Here is a 12,862-nt window from a genome sequence, read left to right as displayed (position 1 = left end):
CAACAGGAATGTCAAAAAGGTGTTTGTTCCTAGTTCATATGCAACTGGCTGGCACTTTTTGTGGTATACTTGCAGTTAATTTGTGATTAAATAGTTTGCCGCAAATGTTTTCCAGACGTTTGCAGCTCTTCACCCTAATCCAAAAATGCTTATTACTCCGGAATCGATATCAGCACATTTTTACCCCTGAATATATAAGATGTGCCCTTTTGAATGTGCAAATTAACATGTATTTCATTTTCAAACTCACCACACACCCTGCCTTTGAGAACAGACCCTTGCCGGCAGTACAGTGTAGCCTTTTTACTTTCCAAGGATTTGGGGTCTGCAACGATCATCTCTGATGACACATGGAAGGTAGAGAATGGTTGCTTGCTCATTGTCCGCTTAATTCGATTGGTCAGGTGCTCAAGTGCCCTCAGCAAACGTCTTTGATTGACTATTTCCGCCGAATCGTTCCTCGACAAGGGCAGTGGGATGCTTGCTGGGAAGAAGGAATGGTGTTGGGAGAAGTTGCAACTAGCTTTGGATGTAAAACAATTTTTTCATCACTGTTTTACCTGTGATGTTGAAATGGATTTGTATCTTTTGCTCTCTGGTAGGGCCAGTTATTTTTCTATGTCGTTTGGTCCTCATGGAATAGCCATGCTGTGATGAGCCATCTTGCTGCAAGTGGTGCTCTGGAGCAAAACCAGTGTCAAAATATGCATAGTCCTGACCATTCTGAGAGCCCCAATTACTGCCCCATCCTCCAGGACCTGAGGAGAAGAAAAAGAATTTACAGTTTATGATAAAAAAAATCTATAAGAAAATAATTTAAAAATAAATGTAAGAAAAAACTAGATAGTTGAATTGTTTGAAAAAAGTGCTCATACAGTATTTGGAGGAAAAACTTTTTCAAATCATCCTATCAACGCAAATTTTTATTTATTTAATTTATTTTCATTTCAGTTATTAATTAATTTAGTAATCTTCATTGTACATTAATGTTTTTAAAATTTAAAGTTTTTTTAATTTTTTATTTCAGCTTGATTTCAATTACTAAAAACAATTTTAATAGTTTTTATTTTTAGTTAACAATATAATCCTGTCAGGTGAAAAGAATTAGCATGCCATTATTTACCAATAGCAAATCCGTTGGGATAATCATAGTTATACTCCAGGCACTGTCCAGGTAAAGTCATTTCCAGTTTGCAGGTGACATCATCTCCACTGCAGATTTTAGGGACCTATGGTATTATGATTATTTAAAAAAAATTAAGAAAAAGAAGAAAAAAACAAGATACAATTCAAGTCATGTGGCCATAGTATATGTACATGTCTATATACTTGTGTGTCAGATCTCACCATATCTTTAAGAACAGTTGAAAACTCCCCTGTGAAGGACTTTAGCAAGTCAAGATCATCACAGCGGGATGCTTTAAACAACATCTCAAAGGGCTTAAAGCCATTGTTTGCAATTCTGTTCTCTGTAAATGGGAGATACATAGGAGACACATACATAAACAAAAATTTTTTCTGTCTAGTGTGTAAGACAGTATATGCATGAGTCTGTAAGTGGAAATTACGAACAGTAGAGCAAAAATTAAAGACAAATGTTGCGTAAGAGTAAAGCAATACTCACGGGAGCAATCAGGTCTGTCTGGTGAACGGGGAGGCTCCCAGATTCCATTATTGGCACAAAAATAGCTGTGCACGGCATCCTGGGTGAGACTGTAACCTTGTCTGCATATCAGAGAGCAGTTTGTTCCCTCCTCTGTCTTGGCACATGAGAAATCCCCATTCACTGGCACAAATGGCTTCTCACAGGTTGAACCTGAGGCCAGAAACAGCACCATAGAATTGACTTTATTTAAATAGGAACAGCATAATCTGGAAAAATTCACAGCATTTAGCATAACTTGCTAGACAGATTCAAGTCAGATTATAGCAGAGTACACAGAGTACACTGTAGCATGCATTGCGGAATGACATTTCTTAGTCAACAATAAGACGTCCACGCTGACATACAGTACCTTGTACAGTAATGATGAGTTCACAGGTACGATTGTTTCCAGAAGGGTCTGTGGCTGTATAGTACACTAAAGTTTCTCCAACAGGAAATACATCTCCAGATGAGTGAATACTAGAGATATTCAAATAGGCTCCTGAGAAAGAAAAATAAAAAATAAATGACTTCATACAGGCTAGGAAACAGCAAAACTATTACAAAGACTACCATTCAAAAGTTTGGGGCCAGTAAGATTTTATATATAAAAAAAAAAATTATACTTTACCATGGACACATTAAATTGACCAACAGCAACCTTGTTAACAATAAGAAATTTCTCTTACACACCAGAACAGCATATTAGAATGATTTCTGAAGGATCATGCAACACTAGACCAGTGAAATGGCTTGTGAAAATTCAGCTTTTCCATCACAGGAATTTTAAATTGTAAAATATATTAAATAAGAACCTTTTTTTTAAAATTGTAATTAAAATTCACAGTATAACTTTTACTGTATTTTGATCAAATAAATGCAGCTTTGGTGAGCATAACAGACTTCTTTCAAAAACATTAAAACACAATACTGACCCCCAACTTTGGTACAGTAGTGTACACTACATGTAATGTTATATAAAAGTATGAGGACATCAATATGTGCATGTATACAAAAAAAAAAAAAAAAAAAAAAAATCTTTTTTATTAATCTGTCTTTTTACAGCTACAACAGCTTACACAGTTCTGGGAAGGCTTTCTACTAGATTTTGGAACATGGCTGCATGATTTGTTCCCATTCAGACACAAGCGTGTCCAATTCATCCCAAAGCTGTTCAGTTGAGGCCAGGTCTGGGCTTTGTGCAGGCCAGAGAATTCTTACACACCAGACTCAGATATCAGTTTCTCTGCGGACTTTGCTTTGTGCAATGGGGTATCATCATGCTTGAGCAGAAAAGTGCCTTCCTCAAAATGTTGCAACAAATTTAGAAGCACACTATTCCCTAGAACATCACTGTGTGGTGTAGCATTAAGATTGATCTTCACTGGAGTTACTAGAATACCTAAACCCATTAATTAGATAGGGGTGTACGCATACTATTACCACGTAGTCTATATACGCCTGCATCTGTCTGCAATATCGCAGATCGCTTCAGTTGTGCAATCTGGCATTAGCCAATGATGTAACAGGTACTTTCACAGGCATTACCACAGGGAGTAATGTGGAGCTCCACAAGGACTTGCTCTGGTCAACCACAAAGTCCTACAAAGTGTGATATGCTACTGTACTACTCCACACGAGGCCTGGGAATAACAGGCCTTGATGCCAGAGGAAAGTAACTGCAAGATTGTTTAATGACACAGAACTAAGGGTGCTACACTGTGGTCAGACAACAGAGTCTTTCAAGGATCATATAAACTTCACACACTCAAAGACACACACACACGTATTTGTATGCACATAGCAGTACCCACAGCTCTAATGAAACCCTCATACAAATATCCACTATAATAAGGTTTTTTGACCACACTGAGGCCGCTTGTCGACGTCACGCCACACTGCTTTAACGTCAGCATGTTTTGTTTTTCCATGCCCACACCCTGACACAGGTTTATTTTTAGTACAGACAAAACTCCCTCCAAAACCCGGCAGACCCAGACATTTGTCAGACAGTTTGGAATAGCCCTGGAACTTCTCTCTGGAAAAGTGTGTGTGTGTGTCTGTGTATTCACGTCTGAACTGGTTAAGAACAAAATGAATTATCTTTTGCGGAATCTGCAGTGCATGTGCATTTGCACAAATGCATTTGTGTGTACAAATAATTTATCTTGTTTTATCCCAACACAACCACTGTGGTTAACTCCATACTCCATAATCACTGTGTCACAAACTTAATTTCTTTCTTTGATCACTGTATTTGCAGTTATAGTATAAAACTAAAGTCATTTCACCTGTCCAAGACCAAAATCCAGATTCCAATCCTTATCGCTGCTTTAAGGAGCCAAATCAATAAATATTTTTTGGAGGAAAACATTTCCTTCACAAAGTTTAAAATGTTCATAAATCAAACCATTTTCATTCCCTGCAGCTACGAAAAGTTCATTCAACCACATTCAACCTCCACAGGTGTCCTGAGTCGAAGCCTCTCTGTGATGGTTCTACCAAACGTCAATTCCTGAAGATTAATTTTCTCATGCACCAGATACAAGGTCATTCAAGAAAGGCCTACAATTTCCTGGACCCGTTTCATATTTTATCTGGACATAAAATAAAGTATAAACATGGCCTAACAATTAACATTGTTACTCTTTTTGCTGTCTATATTTATAACAACAGCAAAAGATCATGTTAAATTGCAGCAGCAGACTCCCTGTGGGGAGATGAGGTATTTTTGTGCATAAATAGCATTTTTTGTGTATATGAATTAATAGATACACTAATAGTTAGATGACTGGCTGTAATCAGTGAGCAAGATTAGTCATCTTCAGTCTTGGTTGCTAGTAAACAATAATTACAGTAATTGACATCATTACAATGCCTAATAATTTGTCGAGTTACAGATGGCAGTCAATAAGGCATTTAATAGCAACATTATTAAATAGCTTTTATGTCAAAACAGGAGAGTGCACAGGGCAGTGTCTGAGTGGACTCTGCAGTGTCTCACAAATACCACCACAAACTTCCAGTGGATCATAATTAATGATTTTTTTTTTATTCTTTTTTTTTTTTAAACACTTTTTTACTTTTTCACTCTCTTATAAATTAAACTTATATTTACCAGAATTGTCTGAAAACTGAGGGTTCTGAGGTTCTACTGCAGTTTTTTTCCCAGTGGCCTTAACGGTGGGTGGAGATCTGCATCTGTCAGTCAAAGGGGGTTCCGTATCTAAGGAACAAAGTAATATTGCAAAAGGTTGAACATCGTATAACATACTCATTTTTTCAAAACAACACTACATTTAAATATGACCAGAGCTGGGCAGATTACTTACAAAACGTAATCCATTACATTACACATTTTAGGTGATATAATCGGACTACTCTTAGATTACTTTTGACCTAACTCATTTATCACATTGATTTGATAATATTGTACCATACTGATATAAAAATATAATATATATATATATATATATATATATATATATATATATATATATATATATATATATATATATATCTATTCATTGTTATTAACAACATGAAGTGCATTAAACATTACATTCTGTCATGGTTTCCCAAACTGGGGTTCGTAAAGGAAATGCAGGTGGTTTTTGAGTTTAATGACAAGCTAATAATTTAAGCATAAAAATGTAAAATTAAAATGACTCATTTTAAAATGACATCAATCAAAATAAAACACTTACTAAAAAAGATTAAATATTCTATTTGTTTACCTGCCTGTCATGTGACACATCAGAGATGTGATACTTAATTATTCAAATATTTATTTTAAAATCTCAGGGGTACTTCAAGTAAATATATTATGTGATAGAGGTTCAGATGACATTACATGTCAAAAAGAAATAACATGAATTTGTGCATTTTAATGTGTTTGAAAGACAAAAGCCTCCCAAATGATAATGTTAAAACACTTCTTAAGCCTATTTTTGTAAATCAGTTGTCAAAGGCTGTGTGGCCACCTGACTATTGACTGGTCTTTGTGTGAATGTCCACAAAACTGGAAGACTTTCTGAGTGTATATAACCGGCAGGCTATTTTAAAAAGTAACATTTAAAATATGTAAAAGAGGAATTAGGGAGAATCAATAAATTATGAATAATTTATTGCCATTGTGTGAATAATATGTAATCATGTAAATAATACGTACTCATCAATATAAGAGTGATTCGTTGGATTTTAAAATGTAATTTAATCTAATTACAAGTACCGGTACTTAATTTTTTTAATCTGATTATGTAATCCAGATTACATGTAATCGGTTTCTACCAAGCTCTGAACATGACCATGTAAATTACTATGAGTTGTAGATGGAATCCAACCTCACCAACTACAGTAACAGTGAAAGAGCAGTTGGCCTTGTTTCCTGTGCGGTCGGTTGCTGTGTATGTTATGAACTCAGTTCCTACAGGAAAAGGCTGCAAGGGGTTTAGAACAGGGGTCAACTGCACCACAACCTGAGGAAGAAAGCCAAAACCTCATTTTAAAACTAATACACAAAACCTGAGTATTTGATTCAAAAAAGAAAAAAAGAAAAGAAAAATGAAAGAGCTGATGTAAAACTCACCTCATCTCCAGAATTGTCCCCAAGCATGGGTGCACTCAAACTGACGTTAGCTGACCTCTGATGTACATCTGTCTCTGTGATGACATCACTGGGACACTGAATCCAGGGAGGCTCTATATCTACAGAGGAGAAAAAACGTTCAGGGATTAAAAGTCTCCATAACGTCAACCCCATTACCAATTACTGATGTAAACATGCCATAATGATGTCACTCATTACCCCTAGCTATCTCATCTTTAATCTTATGCTCTATGTAAAACATCTATAATGTAAAAAAGATTTCAGCCCTTTTGGAGCTTGATGGCCCCTGGTTATTGTGTGTTAGTACTGTCCACTGCAAAAAAGTAAGCTACTAAATTATCATTTTAAAAGGTCTAAAGTATTTTTTTAAAAGACTTAATACCATAAAGGGACAGAGTTCATCTAAAAAGGAAACCTCATAATTTACACACCCTCATGTTGTTCCAAACCTGTAGGACTAATTTTCTTTTATGGAACAAAAAGAATATATATATATGTATGTATTTGTCCCTACTATGAAAGTCATTTGTAACTGTTCTAAACTGTTCTAAATATCTTCTTCTGTGCTCAGTGGAAGAAAGAATGCCATGAAGGTTTGGTAATGACATAAGGTAAGTAAATGATGACAATTATCTTTTTTGGGTGAACTTTTTTTAATTTAAAGAAATTTGCTTCTGAAAGCATAAGTTCTACAGATCAAACTTCAGCATTTTTGGATTTACAACCACAGACGTGTTAAAGTTTTTGGCAAAAAGGAACACCACAGCTCTTTTCTCTGTTTTCTCTAGTCACATAGCACAGATTAAAAAACAAACAAACAAACAAAAAAAAACTTCACATTTCTACTACATACACAGCCACACTCTAATAAAAGTCCATCTTGTCAGTGACAAATGTTTAAGGGTATATAGATATTTTTACTTGGAATATAAAGACAAAAATGCTGATTGAATTTTTGGTTCAGTGTATAGAAAAGACCAGTGTGAACATGCTGCTAAACATCATTTGTGTTCCCTGAAACAGGTTTGAAACATACGGGCAAATAAATGAATTTTGGGTGAAATCTACATTTCTAGATTCATGTTGAGAAGTATTTGTTGCTGCAGTAATATGACCTATATTTAAAGAGGTGTATAATTATCACATGCAGCTCAGAGTATAACATGCTTATCACGTAGTCTGCACTCTCCCTCCAAACCAAACAAATGGTACAGTAATAGGGCCAAAAGAGAACAGAAATGAAAGAAGATGATTTCCTCACCCTCACATCGTTCCAAACCCATATGTCTATTCCTTTAATGATACGACTCTAGATTCCCTGTGAAGTCATTTGTTGGTGTTGCTGCATCGTGGAACATTGACTGACTATTATTATCACATCCAACTTGGAGTAGAGCTTATTAATCACACAGCCTCTGCTGTCTCTCCAAGCTAAACAAATAATTCATCATTAGACTAATAGGTCTTAGAAAGAATCTGGATCAGATGCAAACATTCTGTCTCCTGCCCTAATCTCTATAGACACTGATGAGCCACAAACTCACATAAATACAGAAAACACCATTCTCTACTCTCACCAGTAAATCTTAGAGGTTCAAGACTGAAAGCCAAAACTAATTGATCCCTTGTTTGGTTCCAGCTTGGAGGGGCAGTTTTGAGTTTAATGATCTTGGAATCCTTTAGATTTATACAATATTGCAACTTTATGTGATGATCTTTCACTTATTCTCTTCTTCATCATCTTAAAGGTTCTGCAGCAACAAATTTAATGCACCTGTTTTACTGGCAGCACCTCTGTCCGATTGCAGCACATCATATTACAGCAGAACAAAGAGGGATGTTTCAGCCACATGTGTAGATGTTATATGCACAGGGACACACAAAACATACTCTTGTATGTCATTATAATCACAAACAGAAAACAAATCACCTGTACAGGCTGCTTTATGTAGATTGTCACTCCAGTTTCCAGAAGGCAGACATCTGACTTCAGAGTTACCGATGAGACCGTAACCACGGGGACAGGTTAACTTACACAATGCTCCGGTCCTGACCTCATTCTCCCCACAGGTAGGAGGAGACAGACGGATATGCTTCAAAGTAACAATTGGAGGACAGCGTACCTCTAGAAAGAGAGGAAAGAAAAGGAACACAGTAAAACATAAACAACAAGCATGTTCCACAAAGATAAATCAGATGAATGAGAGAGAGAGAGAGAGAGAGAGAGAGAGATGCAAAAATATCTCAAGAAAGGGAAATGTAACAGCGGTTGTTGACCACACTGTTTGAAATTCTTGGAAACAACCTCAACACACACATACATAAGTGTGACATCTGGATCACCCTGTACTGCCAAAGTGATGTGCACAGAGAGAAATAAATAGAATGAATTACAATGAAGTCAAGAAAACATGTCATACAACTTTAATGGGACAAAGGTATTCCTGGAAAATCAGTCCAAACAATCCAACTACAAAGATCGAAGAAATCGAGAAGAGCAAAGCAATGCTGACTGACAGTCAGTGGAGGGATGGACAGACTAGAACATCATAGTTACTCAAGATGGAAGTTGATAAAAGATATAAAAGTGTATTTTGACTGGCCATGCTCACAGATGCCTTTTGCTTTTATATAAGAAGCCAAGCATAAGGTGTCTATAGGTTTGTGGGTAAAAACTAGTAGGTTTGTGGGTAAAGAGTGGCTGTCCCAGCTGAGTTGTGTGTGTGTGTGTGTGTGTGTGTTTATGTCTGATGAAGCACTGAGACTGAGACAATGAAAAAACAACCCACAAAATAGTTACAATTATGCATTTAGATACATCAGACTGATTAACTGACTTCTGGGGATCAGAGACATAGTTATAAAAACAAAGTTTATGCCTTCTTGTGGGATTGCATGGTCTCAGCGCATAAGATGTTTTTTCCCGATTTTTTTTAAAAACTACACAAAAATATATGTGACTACAGTTTGAATTTGGCTTGACGATTACTCTTGCTGTGAACTGATTCTGCACAATTTTCCGTTAAACAGAGTTTTTATTTTCAGATATAATAATCACACTCAAATAAAAGCCGTTGTATACAATTCAACTACACAAAAGGTAGTTTTCATAAAAACTTGTCTTGAGAGATTTATTTAAACATGCATATATAATAAACCGTAGTTAAGCTCCCTTTAATGTTTTAATAGCTACATTATGAAATGTGAACACTGATTAACTTACTAAATTAAATGAAATGTTAATTGACATTGTTCACAAGCTGTTTTTCTTTCTTTCGGTTGAAACGCTGATTGAGCAATTACATGAGACAAGATACATTCCGGTAAGCTGTACTTTTTCTTTTAACATACCTTCTGATGTTCATTTGTTTGTTTTGTGCTATAACTTGTATTAAAGTGGCGTTCCACTCTGCCGGTTAAACTGAAGCTGCTACTGCAATCTGTCGTTCCACGTTTAAGAGTGTCAAAATAGCATTTATTGTTTGAATATTGTGATAAAATATACAAGATTTGAAAGCTGATGCTTTGTTTCAGAAGTAACAAAGCACAAAGCTCTTTGTGCTAATTGGATCAGAGGTGCATTACAAATGTTTTGTGAAGGGAAAACTGCGGCCCTGGCAACCCTGTCTTGAACTAAGGGTGGTCCATAGTGTAAAATAGAGCTTGCGTTAACTGTGCTGCGTTAATGCGTTATTATTTCTTAAAACTGTACAGTCTGTAGTCCCTTCATGAATCTGTTTTCTGTTGAGGTAGGTCATTACAATGTAGGTTTTTCAGTTTTTACATCAATTTACAGTCATTTTATCCCCACATAAACAGATGGACACAAATAGAGCTGAAATCTTACCGACACACCGGGGCTGTGGTCCACTCCACTCCGAGTTGGCCAGACAGGTGAGTCTGGCTCTGCCCTGTAGTCTATAGCCCTGTTCACAGCGCACCAAACACTCCAGTCTGTGGGGGGTGGTCTGCTCACTGCAGTTCAGTACCCCATGACGCGGAGGAGAGAGATCTGGGCAAGCGTGAACTATGGGAAAATACCACACACACCAGACAGGGGTTAGAGCATCGCATAGAAACTTTGCTGTATTGGACAAACTTTAATGATTCCATGGAACAACACGGAGCTAAAATGGACAACTGGGAGAAACAAAAATGGACATACTAGAGGAGAAGAAAGATTTTAAGAGCAAATGAGAAGGAAAAAAGAAAAAGCTCAAGAGAAGAGGGTGGCTGGTAGCTAAATCTGTGGTTAGGACTTTGAGACCTGTAATTTATTTCCAAATGAAGAAAAACTAAAACATTGTTATTTCAGGCCTGAGGTCAAAAGAGAAGGAACTCTTAACAGGTCAACTTGCATACATGCATCTGTCTGAGTGTGATAGGTGCATATACATATTGTATTCATTTGTTCAAGTGTGTAAGCACTCAAATAGTTGCCAAAACATTAGAGTTTACTTTCCAGCTATCTAAACACACATGAACTCAGAGCGCTGCAGGCCGACAGGCAGAGAAATGGCTTTATGAGCCCCTCTGCACACATGCAGACATACTCAAAGGCTGCAGTATTTTAGCATTTCTGGGGGTGATGAAACATATGGGGTGACTAAAGGCCCTTTGAGCTTCCACTTGTGTAACACAAACTGACAATAAAACCAATGTGTTTTCTGCTGAAATGGAATTAGAGGCAAAAAATAACACACAAGACCAGGGAGGGGGCAAGTTAATCGAGAAAAGAGTGAAAAAAAGGAAAAGAAAAAAATAATGAATAAATCAATAATTTGTGTCCTCTTTCCATGACCAGTAATGTCATAAAATCCAGGTGTGCATCACCTCTGCAGCTCGGCTGAACTCCTGACCAGGTCCCATCTGGCTGACAGAGTCTGATTCCATCTCCCTGCAGGTCAAAGCCTGGGAGACAGCGCACCCCACATGCAGAGTTAAACTGATTATTACACACATTCTGGATGAAGAAACCATTCTCTGGGGGAGAGAGAACTGGACAGACCACAGCTGCAGTAGGGAGAACAAGAGAAAGCATTAGTATTTACAAAGAGCACACATACAGACACATATCTATAAACATAAATGTTAGCAGACGTATGTTTACAGAAATAAAGCAGAGAGGATCAGCACCTTGGCATGTGTTGTTGTGTGGTCTGTAGCCTTCCGTACACACACAGTCTGATCCATCTGTACTCCCAGGTCTGGATGTGTGATGAGGGTCGGGGCAGGGAAGGCAAGTACTCACACCTCCAGAAACTGCTTCAGGTTTATATGTACCAGATGGACAAGCTGAGAAAGAAAAAGAAGTGAAAGAAAAAGGTAAAAAAGAGAGCTTGATAGCAATGAATTCATGAAATGGAAATGTTACATGTTACTTAAGTGAAAGACTCCCCAACACTAGCTTTCCATTGCTTAAATACAGTATGTTTTGGAGGTTAAGACAGGATTCGTTAAATTCCTAGAGTATTTCTCAGGCTATTTAGAAGTAACTGATGTGTTTTTCACTGGAACAATTTTGGCTGAAACACTTTAAAACCTCCCCACATAAGCTCATGTAAAATATCAAAGACAATTCACTTGTGGAAGGAGAAACAGCCCAGACACTCTTTATCAATAGCTGCTCTGTACAAGCCAGCCAGACATCTTAACTTTGTCAAAAAACCCACTATGTTCGGACCTCAGTTTGAGATTAAATTACCGTAAAAGGACACTTCTTCCATCATTTTCAAAAGCAGTCACCTAATTTCTCATTTCTCAGTCAATCTCTCATTCATTTCTTCAATGGTACCTACTGCCAGAAGTCATCCCGACAGACTATCTTGTCAATTTAATAATAAAAGCCACATTTAACAAATTTCCATTTGCAGGTGTTGTTTATATATCATTAAGCTGACAGCTCAAGTGGCTAGTCAGACAACCACCGTTTTGTTTCTCTAGTCACATAACATAATACACAAGAGTAAAAAGATTTTATTTGAGAATTCCTTCCAGTACCCTTGGCATAATTTCTAATCATTTATTTTGTCATTTTTCATGCAATTAACACCCAGCTGCTTCTGAAACAGTTGCAATACTATGCTATTCTGAGTTTTGATGGGGGGTGTCAGTTTCTATAAATTGGTGATGGGTGGCCATCCGCTCTGAAACACTGGGCCCAAAAAGATGGGCAGTTGGGCACAGGACAAAAAGGCTGAAAGAAAGAAAAGCTAACAAACACCAAGACACAAACTGAAATTCAGATGGTGGAATTTATTTAAGAAGAACTGAAATAAACAAAGAGAGATTGACAGTGAATCTCAGACAGGAAGAGAGAAGTAAACAGACTGATGGCGAAAAAGAATGTAAGACAGGAATACAACCAAAACCAATGGAAAAAAAGTGCATCTGTGCTCAAGTGAGAGAAACAGACATACAGATGGATGGATGGAATAAATTAGATAGAGGGAGAAATCAGGGAGCTGGGAAGATGGTGGGTTTCCTTTCTCAAAAAAATGACTGGTTATTAAATTTCCACACCTTTAAACACATTCTATGATGTTTTAATGTGTCTATTGAAGATATATTGTCGCTCATCAAAATGGCTTTTAGGAGCTGTCTGATGA

General features: G+C 37.0%; 1 pseudogene; it reads right to left on the bottom strand.

Annotated features, from left to right (window-relative positions):
• Positions 1-12,862, bottom strand: part of LOC109060493 — a 57,587-nt pseudogene that overhangs the window by 20,062 nt on the left and 24,663 nt on the right.

Source organism: Cyprinus carpio, chromosome A7, assembly GCF_018340385.1.
Source record: "Cyprinus carpio isolate SPL01 chromosome A7, ASM1834038v1, whole genome shotgun sequence".
NCBI classification, from domain to species: domain Eukaryota; kingdom Metazoa; phylum Chordata; class Actinopteri; order Cypriniformes; family Cyprinidae; genus Cyprinus; species Cyprinus carpio.
The sequence above is the reverse complement of the archived record's forward strand: the minus strand, read 5'-3'. Positions and strand labels throughout refer to the sequence as shown.